Source organism: Narcine bancroftii, chromosome 9, assembly GCF_036971445.1.
Source record: "Narcine bancroftii isolate sNarBan1 chromosome 9, sNarBan1.hap1, whole genome shotgun sequence".
Classification (NCBI taxonomy): domain Eukaryota; kingdom Metazoa; phylum Chordata; class Chondrichthyes; order Torpediniformes; family Narcinidae; genus Narcine; species Narcine bancroftii.
This window is the reverse complement of record NC_091477.1, coordinates 122505367-122525706: the sequence shown is the minus strand read 5'-3', so window position 1 is coordinate 122525706 and position 20340 is coordinate 122505367. Positions and strand designations below refer to the sequence as shown.

Sequence of the window (20340 nt, the reverse complement as noted above, 5' to 3'; positions counted from 1 at the left end):
TCAACAGTGTTCATTCAGAAAACGGGCACAGAGTTGTGGGAAGTAGGAAAACAAACAGTGAGGCATCGAACCTGTACAGATTAAAGAGGAGAAAGAGTTTGGTGTCTTAAAGCAAATAAGGGTGCACAAACCCTTAGGGCCTGACAAGATAGTTCTTCGGACCTTGATGTAAGTTATTGTAGAAATTGCAGGGGCTCTGGCAGAAATATTTAATATGTCCTTAGCCATGGGAGTGGTGGCAATGGATTGGAGAGTAGCTCATATTGTTCCATTGTTCAAAAAAGGCTCCAAAGGTAACTCTGGAAATTATAGGACGGTGAGCCTGATGTCAGTAGTAGGTAAATTATTAGAAGGTGTTCTAAGCGATTGGACAGACAATTATTTGGATAGCCGAGGACTGATTAGGGATATTCAACATGGTCGTGCTTAACCAATCTAATAGAATTTTTCGAGGAGGTTATCAGGAAAGTTGATGAAGGAAAGACTGTGGATGCTATCTACATGGATTTTAGTAAGGTCTTTGACAAGGTCCCACGTGGGAGATTAGTCAGGAACCTTCAGACACTAGGTATTCATGGCAAAGTAGTGGTGCAGATTCAACAATGGCTGGTCAGGAGAAGCCAGAGATAATGGTGGATGATTGCTTCTCAGACTAGAGACCTGTGACTAGTGGTGTGCCTCAGGGATCAGTGCTGGGCCCATTGTTGTTTGTCATCTATATCAATGATCTGGATGATAATGTGGTAAATTGGATCAGCAAGTTTGCAGATGACACTAAGATTGGGGGTGTTGTGGACAGCGAGGAAGGTTTTCAAAGCTTGCAGAGGGATCTGGACCAGCTGGAAAAGGGCTTCACAATTGGTATTTACGCCAACTTCGGGACTTGGGTTCAAATCCCATGCTGTCTGCAAGGAATTTGTACGTCCTCCCCGTATCTTCATGGGTTTTCCCTCGGGGCTCCGGTTTCCTCCCTCCATTCAAAACATACCGAGATTGTAAGTTAATTGGATGAAAATGGTTTAGCACAGACTAGAAGGGCCAAAGGGACCTGTTTCTGTGCTGTATGGTTCTATGTTTCTAATTGAATAAGCATTTTGTGGACTGCTTTCATTCTGCTAGATGACCCCCAAGAAACAGAGAGTCTACATCAAGAGTGGACTAGATACGAAAAGTAGATCTGGGAGAGATTTGAGGAAGGAACTGGAAAACCTCAGTTGGTCAGGCAGCATCCATGGGTAGAAATGATCAGTCCATTTTTTAGGTCAATTTGCTTTATGGAAACTTGAGTCTCCAGAAAGAGTTCCAAAATTAAATTTGACAGTAAATTCCTCAAGACTAAAGCATCAGCCTTTTTAAAACAAAGAACATTCCACCGCAGTACAGGCCCTTCAGCCCACAAAGTTGTGCTGACCTACAGAAACCTATCTTCAATCTATAATTTACATCCATGTATCTATTAAGGGTCTTTTGAATGTTCACCCTCCACCACTATCCCTGCCTATGCATTCCAGGCACCCAGCACCTTGTTTAAAAATAGCTACCTCTAATGTCTCCCCTAAACTGCCCTCCACTCACCTTCAATAAATGTCCTCTGGTATTTGTTGTTGTCACCCTGGGGAAAAGGTGCTGGCTGACCACTCCATTCATATTCTCGCGCTCCATAAAACAGGTTCTCCAGTCCAGGCAACATCCTGGCAAATCTCCTCAGCACCCTCTCCAAGTATTATGTAGATGAGGTAACCAGAACTGAAGGCAATACTCCAGAGTTTTATAGAGCTGCAACATTACCTCATGACTTCTGACTCAATCGCCCGACTAATTAAAGCCATCACGCCATATGCCTTCTTAACTGCTTCATCAACGTGTACAGCAGCCTTGAGAGATCGATGGACCTGAACCCCATGATCCCTCTGTTCTTCCTCACTGTTCAGAATGCTGTCATTAACCACATATTCCACCTTCAAATTCGACCTTCCAAAGTGCATGGCTTCAGATTTATCCAGATTGAACTACATAAACTAAAGAAGTTTACCTTCACACCAAGGACAGTGGAGCTCTCTCCCACAGAAGGCTATGTGTGCTGCAGTTCAACTCAAATATCCAAGGTCAATAGGCCACACGGTTTTGAAGGATTTGGCAATGAGCTACAAGTCAGCCGTGGACTATCTGGGAGACAGAACATGGTCAAAGAGGGGAATGGCGGCTGTTCCTGCCAAATGTTAGCTGAGATTCCCGCACCCCCCCCCCCCCCCCCCCCATTCATATTCTCCTGCTCCATCTTTTGCACCAACTCTTAAAGCCCTGCTAAAGGTAGTGGACACAGCCCAAGACGTCACAGGCAAAACCCTTCCCACTATCGAGAACATCTACAGGGATCGCTGCCGTAGGAGAGCAGCAGCAATCATCAAGGATCCACAACAATCGGCACTCGCTCTGTTCTCGCTGCTGCCGTCAGGAAAGAGGTGTAGGTGCCACAAGACTCGCACCCCCAGGATCAGGAACCGCTGCTCCCCCTCCACCATCAGACTCCTCAACGACAAACTCAATCAGGGACTCATTTAAAGACTCTCACTTGTCCACTTTACTGTTTCTTTTTCTCCTTCTCTGATTTGCAGAATCAGTTTGTTTAAATTTCTCTCTTTAGTATACGTATATTTTTCTTGAGTACACTTTACACTACCAATAAGTAGAAATTCTGCCTCGCCCACAGGAGAAAGAATCACAAGGTGGTATGTGATGTCATGTGTTTACTCCAACAATAATCCTGAACTTGAACTCATTAAAGAGACAAATGTAAGTTCCAATAAGGTAATGTGGAGATGGAGGAGATCCCATTTTCACTGCAGCCTGCTTTGGAATTAGTGAGCCCTCAGATACTACAGGCAATGAGTGCAGATGTGATCAGGGGCTAATATCCTGGCTCGGTCAAGGAGTGGATGGAGTTGGGAAGCGAAGGCTCCACAGGGATGGGCGAAGAGGCCTGCTGCTGTTCCACCATTTACTGTACATCAATGACTTTGAGTGATGTGGGGACCCACGTTTACTGATATCACTATTGGTTGGCAGGGTGGATTGTGTGGAGAATGCAGACAGGGTTCAGGGAGGGGGTGGGGGGGCATTGTTGTTATTGGCAGGCTGCACAGGGGCATGGCAGAGCAATATAAAGTGGGAAAAGCCTGAGGTCGACCTCTTTAGTAGAGACAAATGGAAAATTGGAGTACTTCAACACGCTGGGAGATGGGAACTTTTCAAGATTCTTTAATTTTCATGTAATAAACCAAAATATGAAATATTACATGAAATTTCCTTTACTCTACCCTAAGGCAGGCAAAGATTTGCCATCAGCACAAATTGCCCTCACCCCTTACAGTCACAGAGAGATGCAGCATGCAACTCGCCAACCAGCAACCACCTGTTCCCACTGATCCCACATAAAGCACATTTGTTTGTCCCCCCCAGGAAAGAAACTGTCCTTGGATCTCAGATTCATTGTCAGAGAACATGCATGACATCACATCCAACACTGAGATTCTTTTTCCTGCGGGTGCGGCAGAATTATCACTCACTGGTAATGTAAAAAAAAATGTACACACGTAAACCATAAAACGTTACAGCACAGAAACAGGCCCCTTTAGCCCTTCTAGTCTGTGCCGAACCATTTTTTTGCTTAGTCCCACTGATCTGCACCCAGCCCGTAGGCCTCAACCTTGATCCTGATTGCTGGCGCACCCTAACAGTGTCATGGTAACCATGCCACCCCCTTTTTAAACAAATAAAGAAATGTAAACAAACTGACTGTGCAAAACAGAGGTAAAAAAATTAATTAATTGCAAAATTGAGTTCATCGTTGAGGAGTCTGACGGTGGAGGGGTCGCAGCTGTTCCTGAACCTGGTTGTGTGAGTCTTGTGGCACCGATACCACCGATTCCTGATGGCAGCAGCGAGAACAGAGTGTGTGCTGGGTGGTGAGGGTCTTTGTGATTGCTGCTGCTCTCCGACGGCAGCGTTTCCTGTAGATGTTCTTGATGGTGGGGAGGGTTCTGCCTGTGATGTTCTGGGCTGTGACTACTATCTTTTGCAGGACTTTACAATCAGGGCTATTGGTGACCCCATACCAGACCATGATGCAGCCGTCAGCATACTTTGAATACAGGGTCCGCAAGCATCAAATCCATGCTGCTGAAGACCCAACTGCGCTGGGTGGGTCACGTCTCCAGAATGGAGGACCATCGCCTTCCCAAGATCGTGTTATATGGTGAGCTCTCCACTGGCCACCGAGACAGAGGTGCACCAAAGAAGAGGTACAAGGACTGCTTAAAGAAATCTCTTGGTGCCTGCCACATTGACCACTGCCAGTGGGCTGATATTGCCTCCAACCGTGCATCTTGGTGCCTCACAGTTCGGCGGGCAGCAACCTCCTTTGAAGAAGACCGCAGAGCCCACCTCACTGACAAAAGACAAAGGAGGAAAAACCCAACACCCAACCCACCAATTTTCCCTTGCAACGCTGCAACCTTGCCTGCCTGTCCCGCATCGGACTTGTCAGTCACCAATGAGCCTGCAGCAGATGTGGACATACCCCTCCATAAATCTTCGTCCGCGAAGCCGAGCCAAAGAAAGAATCCTCTTCCCAACAGAAGGAGGGAGAAGAGGATATGATCAGGACGGGTTAAATCCTTTACAATTTTAGCAACAAAGCTGCCTGCTCTTTCTACCCCAGCGCCAATGACGTGGTCAGGGGAGTGAGGTCTGTCCCTCCTCCAGAAGTCTACCACCGGCTCCTTGGTCTCACTGCCATTGAGGGAGAGGTTGTCACCACTAGTTCCTCTGTCTCCCTTCTATGTTCCAACTCACTGCTGAGTCCAGCTATGATCTCCCTGAATGGGTATCATCCTGACTCCATCTCTTACCTTCTTCTGTTCAATGAGACCAAGGCCAAGTTTCTTTGGGGGTTCTCCTGGTCGGTTTGCTAGTGGGCCTGACCAAGATGGCCATCCAAGGGTCCAGACAGTGGGGAGTCGAGAGTTCAGCCCAGGCTGACTACCTGTCCCTCTTCTGGAGGATTTCTGTGCCCACATGTCCCAGGAGAAGGACCATGTTGTGTCCACGGGGACGAAGGGGCATTTCTGGAACCAGTGGCCTCCACAGGGGCTTAAGTGTGTACTGAACAGTGATAACCATGTGAGAATTTAAACCTGTAAATAACTTGTATCCAGAGGAATTGTGTAAATGTTATTTCTTGTAATCACTGATTAAACCATATTTGTAAAAGTGGGGGGGGGGGGGAGGCTCTTTCTACTTGTACATCTATTCCCAACCTACTTTTATCTCCCAAACAATAAAATACTGCCAGTGTTGGAAATCCAAGATTTGAAGTAAATGAAAAATGTGCCAGAAGTTCTCAGCAAATCAGTGCGAGCTGTCTTTCTCTGCAGGTGCTCAGTGATCTATATGGACTATCCATTGTATTCAGGGACTGTCAGATCAACACCACATTGTTTCATTTGGTAAAATGAGGAGGGTGTAGATTACTCTCAGGCAACAATCACATCAACCTCAGTCAGGTTGCCTGAGTGGGCTTCGAAGGCAGGGTGTGGGGGGGGAACTGCTTCTCTGCAAAGCAGCCGGGACATTGGTAGCTTCCAACCAGCCACGGAAGGCGAGTGATTTGCAAAAAAACCTTTCACTTGCATTCGGGCCAGGGGTTGTCAACAGTCAGCGACAGGAACAAATGATGCCCTTGTGTCCAATGGCCTCCAATAGCCCCCAGCTCTGTTTCTCCCGAACTTGCTCTCTCATTTGGTGAGTGTTTACAGACTATTTCACAGTCCTGCAGTACAAAGCCACCATGATGTGCGGATGTTTGTCCATGTTGCTTTTGTCTCAAACAAAGGCTGGCCTTTCACACATGGGTCACACACAATGAACCAGGTGGCAGCTTCCATTCACTGCTTTCTGCGTGGCTCACCGCCAGCAGGTAGCGCAGGAACCGTGCGTGTGTGTGGACGCAGCCTCTCTCATGTTCACCTCTATTGGGTGCGGGTCTCCGGCTGCTGCCTCTCCGCACATACAGTCTGCGCGCGTTGGTTTGCAAAATGCAGTGAGCATTTGCAGTCGAAGTGGGGTCCCAGCCTCCTGGCCGCACCACAGGTTCTGGGCTCGGATTCTTGGCTCCTGGCGTGAGAACCGTATCCCAGGGAAAGATAGGGAAATGAATCAGACGTATTGGATTTCTAGAACACCTTCCCCCATCCTCGGAATAGTTCAGGCAATGCCCTTACATTTTGTAGCTGCGGCTGTAGAAAACACGATGGACAATTTATTCAAGGCAAAATCATCTGGGTTTTCATTATATTTGCGAAAGGAGGAATTTTGACACATTAGGGGAGAATTCAAATGAACAGAAAATGTTGATTTGTTGGGAGTATAAGGGGAGAAAGTTGCTGCAGACCCAGGACGGAAAGATGAGCACCTGGTTGGTAAACCTATCCGTCCACAGTCTCTCTCTCTCTCTCTCTCTCTCTGCCTGCATCAAAGCTAATCATCGGACAGAAAACGAACCTTCTCAAAGCTCCTTCGACATAATCACATCTGGCTCAGGCACAATAAACATCTGGCCGGGAATTGTGGCCGAGACCCGCTCTCTGCTCCTGGGAGGAAGGTGCATCTTTGTACAAGTGCCTTTCACAGAATGTCTCAAGGTTGCAGCCAGATTTCAAAGTGCAAGAACAAGGCGGAGCAGCAAAGATTTGACGAGCTCCCCACCCGACGTGAATGGGGCTGGTCAATGAGGGGGAGGCGGACCAAGAGCATGCCCACCTCAACGATCCCAGCGCCACTGAGGGAGTGGGCAACGAGCCACGTCCGAAGGAAGGGACCTCCATCCCAACTCCCTCCTGAGAACCCCCGCCCTCTCAGAAGCCTGTCCGCTGTGGGAAGGGGCACGGAGAGCACAGGGCCCCCACCACCGGCCCGGGGCGTCCAGCTCCACCAGGATCCAGCGCCAGTGATCGGGACCGGACAGGGGGTGGAATCCCGCGCTGTCTGGAAGGAATTTGGACTTTCTCCCCGTGTCTGCCAGAGTTTTCTCCACTTTCCTCCCACCCTTCAAAAAAGTGTCATTGGGCGGCACGGACTGGTGGCATATTACAGGACGGTATATATCTAATCACATCCTGAAGAAGGGGTCAGGCCCGAACCATCGGTTGTACATCCCTACCTCCTCTGGACACTGCGAGACCGGCTGAGTTCCTCCAGTGTTTCGGAGCTTTTACTCCCATCACAGCGTTTACAGACTTCCATGTTTAGCACACAGTCCTTTCCCTGCTACCTCAGTGGGCACCACCGACTGAATGTACTCCAGGTCTACTCCGGGAACAAACATTCTGGTTCACAGGCGCTCCAATGGATCTGAGTGCCAGGTGACTCAGCTCCACTGGTTCCCCAATGGATCAAGATCAGACCCCTGGCCAGATCCTCTCCCTCTCCTTGTTCACCATCCAGCTTCCCCACACCTCAGTGGCCTGGGCTCAACCATCTAAACTGATCCCTCTTCTCTGCAAAACTAGAATGGTTCTGAAATGAAACATGTGTGTCTCGATCATTTAGACATCGTGAATACCCAATTATTAATTATTAATTTACTATTCCGAGAAAGCGGCCACTTTCTTGAGCCCAACACAATCTGGTCACAAAATCCTTTGGTCCAAGGAATTACATCCATTTGTCTAATATTACATTGCCTGCTCCAGGGTTTCTCTGCACCCCTCCATACTTCCCCTCATGCCCCAAGCCCCTCCACCTCTCACTCCTGATGCGTCCCTCCCACACCCCACACCTCCCTCCTACACTCCACACCTTCCTCCCACACCCCATCACTCCATCCTTCCCACTCCCCACCACTCCACTCCATCCCTCCCACACCCCTCCACTCCATCCCTCCCACACCCCTCTATTGCACCAAGCACCCTTGAAGATTCCTTTATTGAAATGTAATAGGACAGAACATGTAATATTACACAAAATGTAATAAAGGCAGAGAAAGAGCCTCCATTAGTGTTGCCTGGCACCCCTTACTGTATGAGAGAAAGAGAACCAAAAGAGAGTCCCTTCAGAACCCTTGACTGTCCATGGATTTGCCTTCAGTGCTCCCACAGCCTCTGCAGCCGCATAGACCCTGTTCGATCCAACAGCTACCCAAGCTCCCTACCCCGTCAATAACAAACAGGAGCAGGAGTTGGCCATCCGTCCTCTGCCATTCAGTAAGATCACGGCTGGTCAGGCTGTGGACTCAGCTCCACCCACCAGCCTGTTCCCCATAACCATCAACTCTCCTATTATTTGAAAATCTCTCCCCCTATGTCTTTTAACAAGGCAGCCTCTACTGTTTCTTCGGGCAGCAAATTCCACAGACTCCACACTCTGGGAGAAGCAGTTCCTTCTCATCTCCGTCCTAAATCTACTCCCCCAAATCTTGAAGCTGGGTCCTTTTGTGCAAGATGACAATAAAAACCATTTTTATCATTGCTGCAACTAATTGTTGCATTATTCTTTCTGCGATCTTGCTTTGTACTAAAATAGCATCCACCCTTGCTGACAATGGAAGGTTTTAAAATATAGAGATCAGTGTTTCAAAACGATTCTCTGTGATCCAAAATAGGACCAGACCTGTCCTAACAGATGGGGTAAAATGTTATCAACTGCAAGGTATTCTTTGTTTTAAAGCTCATTGATAATTGTAGTTTTACCTTAAGTTCAAGTTTATTGTCATCCGATTATACCGGTACAACCCGATGTTCTCCGGTCCTCGATGCAAAACACCTACAGACAAGAATAGTACATGTATGCATATATCTACAATAAATATTATTAATAAATCGTGGAGTCTTCGAGAGTTCTTTTAGCAGTTTATCAGTCATTGAGCATTCCCCACAGTTTGGCATTAATGGTAATACCCATCACTAAGTCCCCAAGAAGGTGGGGGTGAACTGCTTCCTTGAACCACTGCACTCCCTCAGGTGAATGTGCTGTTGGGGAGGGAGTTGCAGGAGCTCAACCCAGTGATGGAGAAGGGCTGGTGATATATTTCCAAGACAGGATGGAGGGTTTCATGCACCTACTGCCCGTGTTCTCTGCTGGAGACATGCTCTGTTGAAGAAGAATTGTTGTTCCATCCTGTGGCTGGAACATGTGGCAGGCAGTGCTGAGGAGAAGGGATTTTTAAACTGGCAAATTCTGTCAATGTTACACAAACGTGCAAATAGAGTCAAACATCCCGTTCCAAACAATGCCTTCGCTGCTCTTGGTAGAAGGAATCATGTAGAAAATCATCTGTTTCAATCAATGTTTAGTCAACTGATTATTACATTTCTAAATGGCAGATAGGGCTTTTATTTTATTTAACATTGAATTAAATTGAACCTGAATGACAGAAAAATGATGTGCTGGGGCCATGTCCAAGGTTAAGGTGAATAAATCCTCCAAGAGCAAGGAGTGAACCTACTTCCACTTTCACCAAAGGTAGGATCCACTCACAACCTCAGGTTGATTGCCACATGTCAGCAAAGTGCAGTGACAGAGGCCACTTTGTGAGCTGAAAGTCTTGTATGACATACTAAATCGTGAGAAATATAGATTGGGTGAATGCAGAGAGTCTTTTGCCAAGAGTAGGGGAATCGGTAACCAGAGGACATGAATTGAAGGTGAGGGGGGAGAGATTTAACGTGAACCTGAGGGGTAACATTTTTTACACAAAGGGAGGTGGGTACTGGAGTCACTAGGATTAGTGCCACCCAGTGTTGTAACTCATGGTGTCATCTCCCCCCTCTCCCACCCCCATGGAACGAGAGTAGAAGAAATAGGTATATGTTCCTTGTACGTCCAGGATGGCAGAGCCACTGAGCGGGGTGGGGGGATGGGGGTTGATGGCGCTGAGCTTGTGGGGGGGGGGGGGGGGGTGGCTCTGACTGGAGGGCATTAGAAGGCTCAGAAAGTAAATGAACACCAAGTTTTAGCCTTGTAGGTATATGGATACATGTAAACTAGTGCTACGAAAAATGTTTTTGTTGTTAAAACTAACTACAGGGATATTTTTATTTAAAATAATACAATTTCTGCTGAAACACGGCACAAAAATTTTATAGAGAGTCGTTTTGGTGTCACCCCCTCTGATGGTGTCATCCGGTGTGGTGGGCACCCCCGAGTGATGCCAGTGATGGTGGGTGTGTTTAAGGTAAACGGAGGAGAGATCTTTGGAGAGAAGTCATTTTACACTAAGAGGTGTGGGGGCCTGGAATACATTGCCAGAAGTGGTGGTGAAGACTGGTACAATAGGGACATTCAAAAGAACTTGGTGAAATTGGCCTGTGCCACACGGGCATCAGTTTTCACTCCATCGAAGACGTCTACCTGAGGCGGTGTCTCAAGAAAGCAGCCTCTATCCTCTTGGACCTTCAACACCCAGGCCATGCCCTCTTCTCACTGCTACCATCAGGAAGGAGGTCCAGGAGCCTGAAGACGAACACCCAACGGTAAGTATCAGCTTCGTCCCCTCCGCCGTCAGATTTCTGAACAGACAATAAACCACAGGCACGGCTTCACTTCCTCTTCTTTTGCACTAATTTTTTTTTAATGTAATTTACAGCAATATTTACACCTGTAAAAACGTCACAAATTCTGTGACAATGAATTCTGATTCGCTCTTTTCAAAGTCTCAAGCATATGGATGTAAGAACAATAGAGGGTTACAGGTGTGAGGTCAGGAGGGGTTGGATTGTTGTGGAGTGGGTTTCCAATATCGTTGGCTGAAGTGCTGTAGTGTTCTATGAACTCTGGGCCATTAGGCAGGGGTACATGGTTATGGGAAGCCACTTGCTCATTTCTCCAGCTTGCTTTTGCCTCCCAGCTTGTGCCATTTACAGAGACTTCACAGGCCCTGTGATGAGATTACAGCTGGGTTGAAGGTGGCTCTGCTATTTACTTACATGCTCCTGGGAACCAGATGCCTGAGAAGAGTTTCAGGATCACTGTGTTGCACTGGGCACAGCAAGCAAGGAGCAGAGAAAGCTTTACGTGGCTGGAATTCTGCATCCATCCCATTACAAATCAATTCAATGTTCATCAGATTACATCTTGCGGAGACCAGGCTTCCTGTCACCAATCCAGACATAAACGAAACCGTATTTAAACAGTCCTGCCCTGTGCCCAAGCCCAAACACATACAGCTCTGCTGGCTTAATCAGCTGTTGGTGCCAGATGCAGGAAGCGCCAGAAATGATTGCTTCCAGCCGCACCATCCCAGAGTTGTTTTACTTCAAGTCTGAATGAGTCAACAACATGAGACAGATGTACATTTCTATAGCTCCCTGTGGGAACTCAGGACAGCTGACAACCAGCAGCATACTTTGGAGGTGTGGTCATGAGTTGATTGGGGCAGAGTGTGTGCTGAAGAACAGGAGAGGATATCTCCTCCTGAACCAGCACACAGACCAAAAATGAAATATGGGAAAAGCTATGCTCCGGAACTATGAGAAATACAATAAACACGAGGTTACGCATGATACTATATAATTGGTTACACAGGCTATATATCACGCCCCAAAAGTTAAATAAATGGGACCCAACAGTATCAGACAGATGTTTTCACTGTAAGAAGGAAACGGGAACAACAGTACATGCAATTTGCGGATGTGAGAAAATGGAAAAGTTTTGGGAAGATCTAAATCAGGTATTAAATAAAATCACAAAAAGCAACATCCCAAAAAAATCCAGAGATCTTTCTTCTAAGTAATACAAGAAGTAAAGAATTAGGCCTCAAACTGGATGAAGCGCAAAAAAGATTTATTATGATAGCCTTAGCAGTAGCAAAAAAATGTATAATGTCAACCTGGAAATCAGAAGAGAGCCTGAGAGTACAGCAACGGTACATAGAAATGAATAAATGTATTCCAATGGAAAAAAATAATATATAATTTAAAAAACAAAGTCACATTATTCAAACAAATTTGGGAACCGTACATGGGACACAACAGAGAGGGCCTACCGCGGACCTCCACCCCCTAAAATGACAGAAGGAGAAGAAGACGAAATGAACTGACTTCTACGCCCTCTTCAGAACCTAAATCACCCACCTGTGTAAAAAGCCTGGATCTCGTAGCCTAAAAGTAGATGACACAATTTTCTTGTTTATTTTCATTGTGTGATAACATTGTTTAATGGGTTTATTGTATTGTATATGTTGAACGTTTAATGGGTTTGGAGGGGGTGGGAAGGAGGGAGGGAAGGGAGGGGGAAAAGGGAGGGGAGAAAATGACACTGTGTATATTCAAGAGGGAAATGTTTGTGTGGATTTTGATTAATATAGTTCAGTGTAAAAAATAAAAAAATTAAATAAAAACAGCACACAGACCGACCAATCAGGACCTCACTAGCATGAGTTGGAGTGTCCCTGCTCGCAATTTGGCTGACATTTTTCATGTGTTGCATCCATCCCATAATTTTGGCTTCTTCAGTTTCTCTTAAGGCACAGGAGGAGGCCATTCAGCCCATTGAGTTCATGGTCATGCTCAGGGAAACCCTCCCAATACTATTCCCCCTAACCCTTGAGCTTCCCTGCAAACCAATGGTTCCCACATTCCCACATCACCTACTGCCTGCCCACACCAGTAGTTAACAGGAGCCAATTAACTCTTTCACCTTAGGATGTGGGGGAAATTGGAGCATCGGGGGTGGGAGGGGGGAGTGGGAGGTGGTGGGTAGAGCATAAGAACATAAGAAATAGGAGCAGGAGTCGGCCATCTGGCCCATCGAGCCTGCTCCACTATTCAATGAGATCATGGCTGATCTGATGATGGACTCATCTCCATCTACCTGCCTTTTCCCCATTTCCCTTAATTCCCTGACTATGTAGAAATCTATCCAACCTTGTCTGAAATATATTTGCTGATGTCACAATTCCACAGATTCCCCACCCTCTGGAAAAAGCAGTTCCTCCTCATCTCTCTCTTAAATCTACTATCATAAATCTTGAGGCTATGCTTCCTAGTTCTGGCCTTTCATAATTTTATATGTTTCTATAAGATCGCCTCTCATTCTTCTGAATTCAAGTGAGCACAGTCCCAGATGACTCAATCTCTCCTCATAAGCCAATCCCTTCAGCCTTGGAATTAACCTGGACCACCTCCAAAGCCAGTACAACTTTCCTCAAGTAAGAGGACCAGAATTGCATCTTGTACAGTTGCAGCACAACCTCCTTGCTCTTAAATTCAAGGTTGGGAGGTGGGGGGGAAAGAATCCCATGGGGTCACAGGAAGGATGTGCAAACTCCACACAGACAGTGCAGGAGTGGGGATCAAACCAGTGTTGTGAATCATCACCTCTACCCACTGCACCACTGTATCCAGACCCTCGAGGCCTTCCAAGGATCTGACAGTTTGGACCAGTGGCAGAGGTGAGGAGAGAAATTTCTCTGTACTCAAAAGCTCTACGTGAATACACTATTGAACCTCTACAAGTGCTCCATAGAAGGCATGCGAACTGGTTGCATCATGGTTTGGGAAATCAAGTGCCCATGAACACAAAAGGCCACAGAATGTGCAGAGGATGGATCTGGCTATGTTTACCACCTTCTGTGATAAAGGCCCCCCATCACCATGGTCACAACCTCTTCTCACTGTTCCCTTCAGGCAGAAGGTAAAGAATCCTGAAGACCAGCACCTCTGGGTTCAAGAATAATTTTTATCCAACAGCTACCAGGCCTTCGAAATTCTCCTCATTACACTGACCATAAACTACTCCGGGATAAGCAAAGGATTTGTCTGCCCTACTGAAAGATCATGCTTTTTTCTTGCACTAACTGCATCTGTGAATATTTATTTATCTGTCATTTATATTTATTACCTCTTTAATGTAATTTGCCTACTGCCATCAGATGCAATCTCACTGGCTCTCCACTCAGCTCTGGATCACCTGGGCAACAGCAGCACGTACATCAGGCTGCTTTTCAGCTCAGCTTTCAATAACATTACCCTCTCAGTGCTGGTCAATAAGCTTCAAACCCTGGGCCTCTGCACCTCCATCTGAAACTGGATCCTTGACTTTCTCATCGGAAGACCACAGTCAGTACAAATCAGAAACAATGTCTCCTCATCACTGACAATCGACAGAGGCACACAATCAACAAGGATGCGTGCTTAACCCACTGCTTTTCTCACTCCACATCCATGACAGTGTGGCCAGGCACAATTCCAATGTGTGGTGGAACACAGTACTTGGGCATGTCCTCACTGGGCTGGGCAGGCCGGCCCACCTTCTGTACCTGTAGCCCCTCCCCCATAAGATCCCCTAATAAAGGCCGAGAGCCCTCGTCTCCTCCCTCCCTCATACCTGCCTTAGACATGAGCCAGCAGCATGTAGAGGCATGTTCAGGTCTTCTGATCATTAAAGTTTTTGACTCCCGCTTCGTGTCTGTGAATGGTCATTGATTGTGACACAAAATGCCATCTACAAATTTGTCGATGACACCGCGGTTGTTGGCAGAATCACAGACAGCAAGAGGAAGCATTCAGGAGGATGATAGATCAGCTGGTTGAACAGTGTCACAACAATGTTTCACTCGACGTCTGGAAAACTGAGGAACCGATTGTGGACTTCAGGAAGGGGAAATCACGAAAACTCGAACTAGTCCTCATCAAAGGGTCAGCAGGGAGAGGGTAAAGAGCTTCAAATTCCTGGGTGTCAGCATCTCCTGAGGCCTCCATGTCAATGCAATCAGGAAGATGGCTCATGAGCAGCTCCACTGCATTAGGAGTTTGAGGAGATTCGGGATGTCACCAAAGACCCTCACAAATTTCTACCAGTGGACTGTAGAAAGCATTCTGGCTGGTGGCATCACTGTCTGGTATGGAGGTGCCAATGCACAGGGCAGGAAAAGACCACAGACCGTTGTGAACTCTGCCAACAACATCAGTCTTCACTCCATGAAGGACACCTACAAGAGGCCGTGTCTCACGAAACCAGCCTCTATCCTCACCACCCAGACTGTGCCCTCCTCTCACTGCTACCATCAGGAAGGAAGTCCAGGAGCCTGATGACGAACACCCAACGGTACAAAAACAGCTTCTTCCCCTCCGCCATCAGATTTCTAAACGGACAATGAACCCCAGACACCATCTCACTTTCTCTCCTTTTGCACTAATTGTTTATTTTGAAATACTGTATTTACTGAAATGTAATTTATAACATTATTTGTGCCTGTAATGCCCAGAACTACAGCTGCAAAACAGCAAGTTTGTGACAGGCGTTCATTACAATAAACCAGTTTCTGATTCTGACGATGATGTACCTGTGTGACCTCAGTAAGAATGTTGGTGCATCTGTACATCGTACTCACGGATATGACAACTCTCATATCTCACACCTGAAGACTCTGGTGTTAACGCCGTCAGTGGATACAAGCTTCCGGCTTCCAGGAGACCCCTCACATGGTATGTATCTCACACCTGACCTGTGATGTGTCTGTCACAGCGTATGAACCTCAAGGTGTGTTTCTCTCCATCCACCTGCTGTCTCTATTTAACTGTGCAAACCAATACAAGACATTAAATATCCATGTTTAACTAATCACATCAAAGACATCACAACAATTTACATTTATACAGCTGGTGGTGTTTTATTTAAAATCTTGTGACTGCGGGATCTGGGCCCAAGATGGCAGCCCCTGTGTTCGACAGTGGCCATGAAGGGTTACAGACTCAGGGGAAGTAGCAGACTGGCTCAGGGCACCAGCAATGGGAAGGAGAAGCAGAGATGAATGGTGACACGGCAGCAGACCAGCGAGGGGCTCCGCGGCTGAGGACAGTCCACAGGGCTGCAGGTGATCTGAGGCCAAAGGACTCACTCCAGGCTGGGGGTTGCTGGAGACTGGCTCATGGGTAAAGTGAGTGTACAGATTCTATCACCAATGTGTCTATGTATGGATGGTCATGTCGGATGACTGTGATTGACAGAGAGTGTAGCCACACCTACTCGCAGGTCTTAAAGGATTGCTCCTCATTCTGGTCGACCTACTTGTGATAGGCTCCAGTCTTTTAGTTAATAAAAGCCTTGGTTTGCATCAACAAGTCTTTGGTTCTTTCGACGCGTATTACAGGTAATGGAACCAGGATTTGAGAGGGTACTCAAGAGCCTCAGATGATATAGGCTTCCTGATCATGCCGTGGGTTGGATCTGGGGCTCGGGCGGCCAATGGGTCGAACAGGGATCTGTGTGGCTGCAGGAATGCTGGAGATGAACCCACAGACACTCAGTAACTCTGAGGGGATTTTCATTTGCTTCTTTTTCTCTGACTGTCTCCAATGACCCAGTCGTTGCCGGGCAATGTTAATGATGAATCTTTATCTGCCTTATGGTAGGGTAAAGGCAACTTTGTCAATATGACTTCTCTGCTTTATTACATGACAAAAGCCGATATCTGACCTCACACCCATAACCGGTTAGTTCATTGGCCATGGTGCTACCCCCGGTCGAGGTGAGTTGTAAGAGAATGGGAGGATAGGTTGGGCATGGGAGAGAATGTCATCAGCGCCAGAAGGAAATGAGGCAAGGGGATAAAAGACTGGTGGGATTGTTCTGCTAGGAGCAATGGGCCAAAGAGTCTCTTCCTGTGTGATGCTACATGTCTCTTTACCAGGGCTGTCTTTGCTTTTGCCCAAAGCTGGAGATGATAGAGCAGCTGCCAAAGGCTATAACATTAACGTTACCTTCACCCTTGAATATTATTCATCACAGAATGAGATGAATCACCGAATGACTTAGAGGGAACTCTGCGATGTTCTATCCAATTTCAATCTTATTGCTTTACAAAGGAGCAAGATTTTAACCTGATCTTTGATGATACATTAGAACAGTAGAATCAGATGTTTAGCAAGGTAAATGGTTGGCGAGTTCTCGATATTCTCGTAGATTTGAAACAGAAGAAGAATGAAGCTTGCAGCATTACACAAGACGTATGATTCTCATTACCCGTAACACACAGCCTCTCACGCAGAGCCAGACAACCACAACTGCTGGAAGGTCATCAACTCGGGGAGAGGTGCCCATCTCGTCTGCCCAAATCTCCTTGGTCTTCCAGCAGAGTGAGATGTCGGCGAGGGAATGCTGCCGACTAGCACATTCCGGGCTACAGCGCGTGGGGTGCACTGAGGCTTGGCGCACGCAACATGAAGGTGCTCAGGGGAAGGAGCACTGTCTAGATTCCGCCCATTGTTGGGCACAGCAAGGCTGTGATGCATGAAAGTCTGCAGACACTGTGATTGTAGTCAAAACACAGAAATGCTGAGGAACCCAGCTGGTCTCACAGTGTCCACAGGAGGTAAAGGGATTGTGATTAATGGGAAAGCCCTTCAAGCAGCAAAAGGGGTAGGAACCCTGGGGAGCCACATTCACATTTCTGATTCATTGTCAGAATACATATGTGACATCTCATACGACTGAGATTCTTTTTCCTGCAGGCGCGGCAGAATTACCACTTATTCTTCTGCACCCGCAAAAAAAATTGACTCAACAAACACTTGTAAACAAATAAAGAAATGTAAACAAACTATGCAAAAAATTTAATATGGTGCTCAAGTAAGAGTCCTTAAATGAGCTCCTGAATGAGTTTGTAGTTGAGGCGTCTGATGGTGGACAGGTAGCAGCTATTCCTGAACCTGGGGATGCGAGTCTTGTGGCACCAATATCTCTTTCCTGATGGCAGCAACAAGAACAGACCGGGCGCTGGGGGTGTGGGTCCTTGATGATTGTTGCTGCTCTTCGACAGCGGCGTTCCCTGTAGATGTTCTTTATAGTGGGGAGTATTTTGCCTGTGATGTCCTGGGCTGCATCCACAACCCTTTGCAAGGCTTTATGCTCAGGGGTATTGACGCACCTATACCAGACTCTGATGCAGCCAGTCAGCACACTTTCCACCACACATCTGTAGAAATTTGCCAGGGTGTCTGGTTTCATACTGAACCTCCGCAAAATCCTGAGGAAGTAGAGGTCCTGATGTGCTTTGTTCATGATGCCATTAGTCTGTTGCGTCCAGGAAAGCTCCTCCGAGATGATGATTCCCAAGAACCTAAATGTGCTGACCTCTCCTCCTCTGATCCCCCAATGATCACCTTTGGTTTTCCCTTCCTGAAGTCAACAATCAGCTCCTTCGTTTTGATCCATTTTCCCACTCAGTCCCATTGCCCAGCCTTATCCCCATAGCCTTTGCTGCCCCATCTAATCAAGAACCCATCAATCACCCAATGACCCAGCCTCCACAACACCTGTGAGAACAAATTCCATAGATACACCTCCCTCTGGCTGAAGAAGTTCCTCCGCATCTCTGGTCTAAGTGGACACCCTTCAATGCTGAGGTTGTGGCCTCTTGTGCCAGACTCTCCCACCATGGGGAACAACCTTTCTCCATCTACTGCTTCCAGGCCTTTCAACATTTGAAATGTTTCAGTGAGATCCGCCCTCATGAGTCCAGGCCAAGATCTGTCAAAAACTCCTCATATGATAACCCTTTCATTTCCAGAATCATCTGTGTGAATCTCCTCTGAACCCTCTCCAATGTCACCACATCCTTTCTTAAATGGAGTGACAAAGGATGGGAAGTGCCTTAACAGAGATGTATTAGATGATGAGGGGCTTGCATAGAGTGGACAGTCAGGATCTTTCTCCTGGGCAACAATGGCAAGTACCAGAGGACATTGGTTTATGGTGAGTGGAGGAAGGCTACGGGGAGATGGCAAAGTTATTTTTACACAGAGTAGTGGGTGGCTGGAATGCATTGCTGGGGCTGGTACAATTGGGACATTGAAGTTTTAAGATTACTTTATTGTCGTGCAGTGAAACAAATGTAATATTATACAAAACTCCCTTTAGTCAACCATAAGAACGACAAAGATTCTCCGTCGGCAGAAAATGCCCGGCGCTCCTTAGAGTCAGAGAAAGAGAAGCAAAGGAGAGTCCCCTCTGAGTAACTGAGTGTTCGTAGATTTGCCTCCAATGCTCCCACAGCCTCCGCAGCTGCACAGACCAGTCCAAACCATCGACAGCCTGAGCTCCAGATACACACCTCCTACACAATCAGGAAGCCTCCAGCACCCTTTGGCATCCTCTAGCATCATGGTTCTCTTAGATGATGCACCCGCAAAAAAAATTGACTCAACAAACACTTGTAAACAAATAAAGAAATGTTCAGCACAAAATCCTGGGCCAAAGGCCTGGATAACATTGGCCCTCACATATTTCCCATAACAGACACCATAAGTCCACATAATATAGGAGAAGAAGTATGCCATCCAGCCCATTGAGTCTGCCCCGCCATTCCTTCATGAGCTGATCCATTCTCCCACTCAGCCCCACTCTCCTGCCTCCTCTCCATAACCTTTGACACCTTGACTATTCCAAAACCTATATATCTTTGGCTTGGCTTCGCGGACGAAGATTTATGGAGGGGTAAAAGTCCATGTCAGCCGCAGGCTCGTTTGTGGCTGACAAGTCCGATGCGGGACAGGCAGACACGGTTGCAGCGGTTGCAAGGGAAAATTGGTGGGTTGGGATTGGGTGTTGGGTTTTTCCTCCTTTGTCTTTTGACAGTGAGGTGGGCTCTGCGGTCTTCTTCAAAGGCAACTGGATGTAAGAAAAATAAAGGGTTTTAGGTGTGAGGTGGGGAAAAAAATAGATTTATGGAGGTTGACATCAGTCAGCACAAAATCCTGGGCCAAAGGCCTGGATAACATTGGCCCTCACTGGCATAGATGAACAACAACTGCTTCTCCCTTTGAATTAAATCGCAAGATATCTTTCACTCTTGACACCAATGGAAAGATGAGTGGAAACATGAGCTCATCACAGAACTCTGTAGTGAAACACACTTTACTGCCGCAACAATAGTTTCTCGTTCAAAGGTGGAACGCAGAAAAATAGTTCAGCAGCATTCTCGATATTCCACAAACCTGAACTACAATGGCAATATAATATTATTAGGACCGTGGCTATATCATAATTTTAAGAATGATGGTTATAAACACAATAAGAACATGAGATATGGGGACAGAGGTCGGCCCATATGCCCATCGAGCCTGCTCTCCCAGTCAGAAATCACTACTGATCTGCTCCATCAACACTACCTACCTACCTTTTACCCATAGCCCTTAATTCCCCTAAAGACTATTCAGCCCATTTAGTCTATGCCAGCTCACAGAGCAATCCCATTCCCTCACTAATTTTTCCTGTAACCTCTTCTTCCCACCTCCCCACTCACTCTGCAGAAGATTTAACACCTCACCTACACACTGCCAGCAA

At 46.8% G+C, this 20340-nt stretch overlaps 1 protein-coding gene across 1 annotated transcript in view; it reads right to left on the bottom strand.

Annotated features, from left to right (window-relative positions):
* slc7a14a (solute carrier family 7 member 14a) overlaps positions 1-10561 on the bottom strand; it is an 81558-nt gene extending 70997 nt beyond the window's left edge. The window contains exons 1-2 of the mRNA XM_069897610.1: positions 10408-10561; positions 8748-8820 (exon numbers count right to left, since the gene is read on the bottom strand). The gene's annotated coding sequence lies outside the window, so the exon portion shown is untranslated. The remainder of the gene's footprint in view (positions 1-8747; positions 8821-10407) is intronic.
* Positions 10562-20340: the final 9779 nt, after the last annotated feature.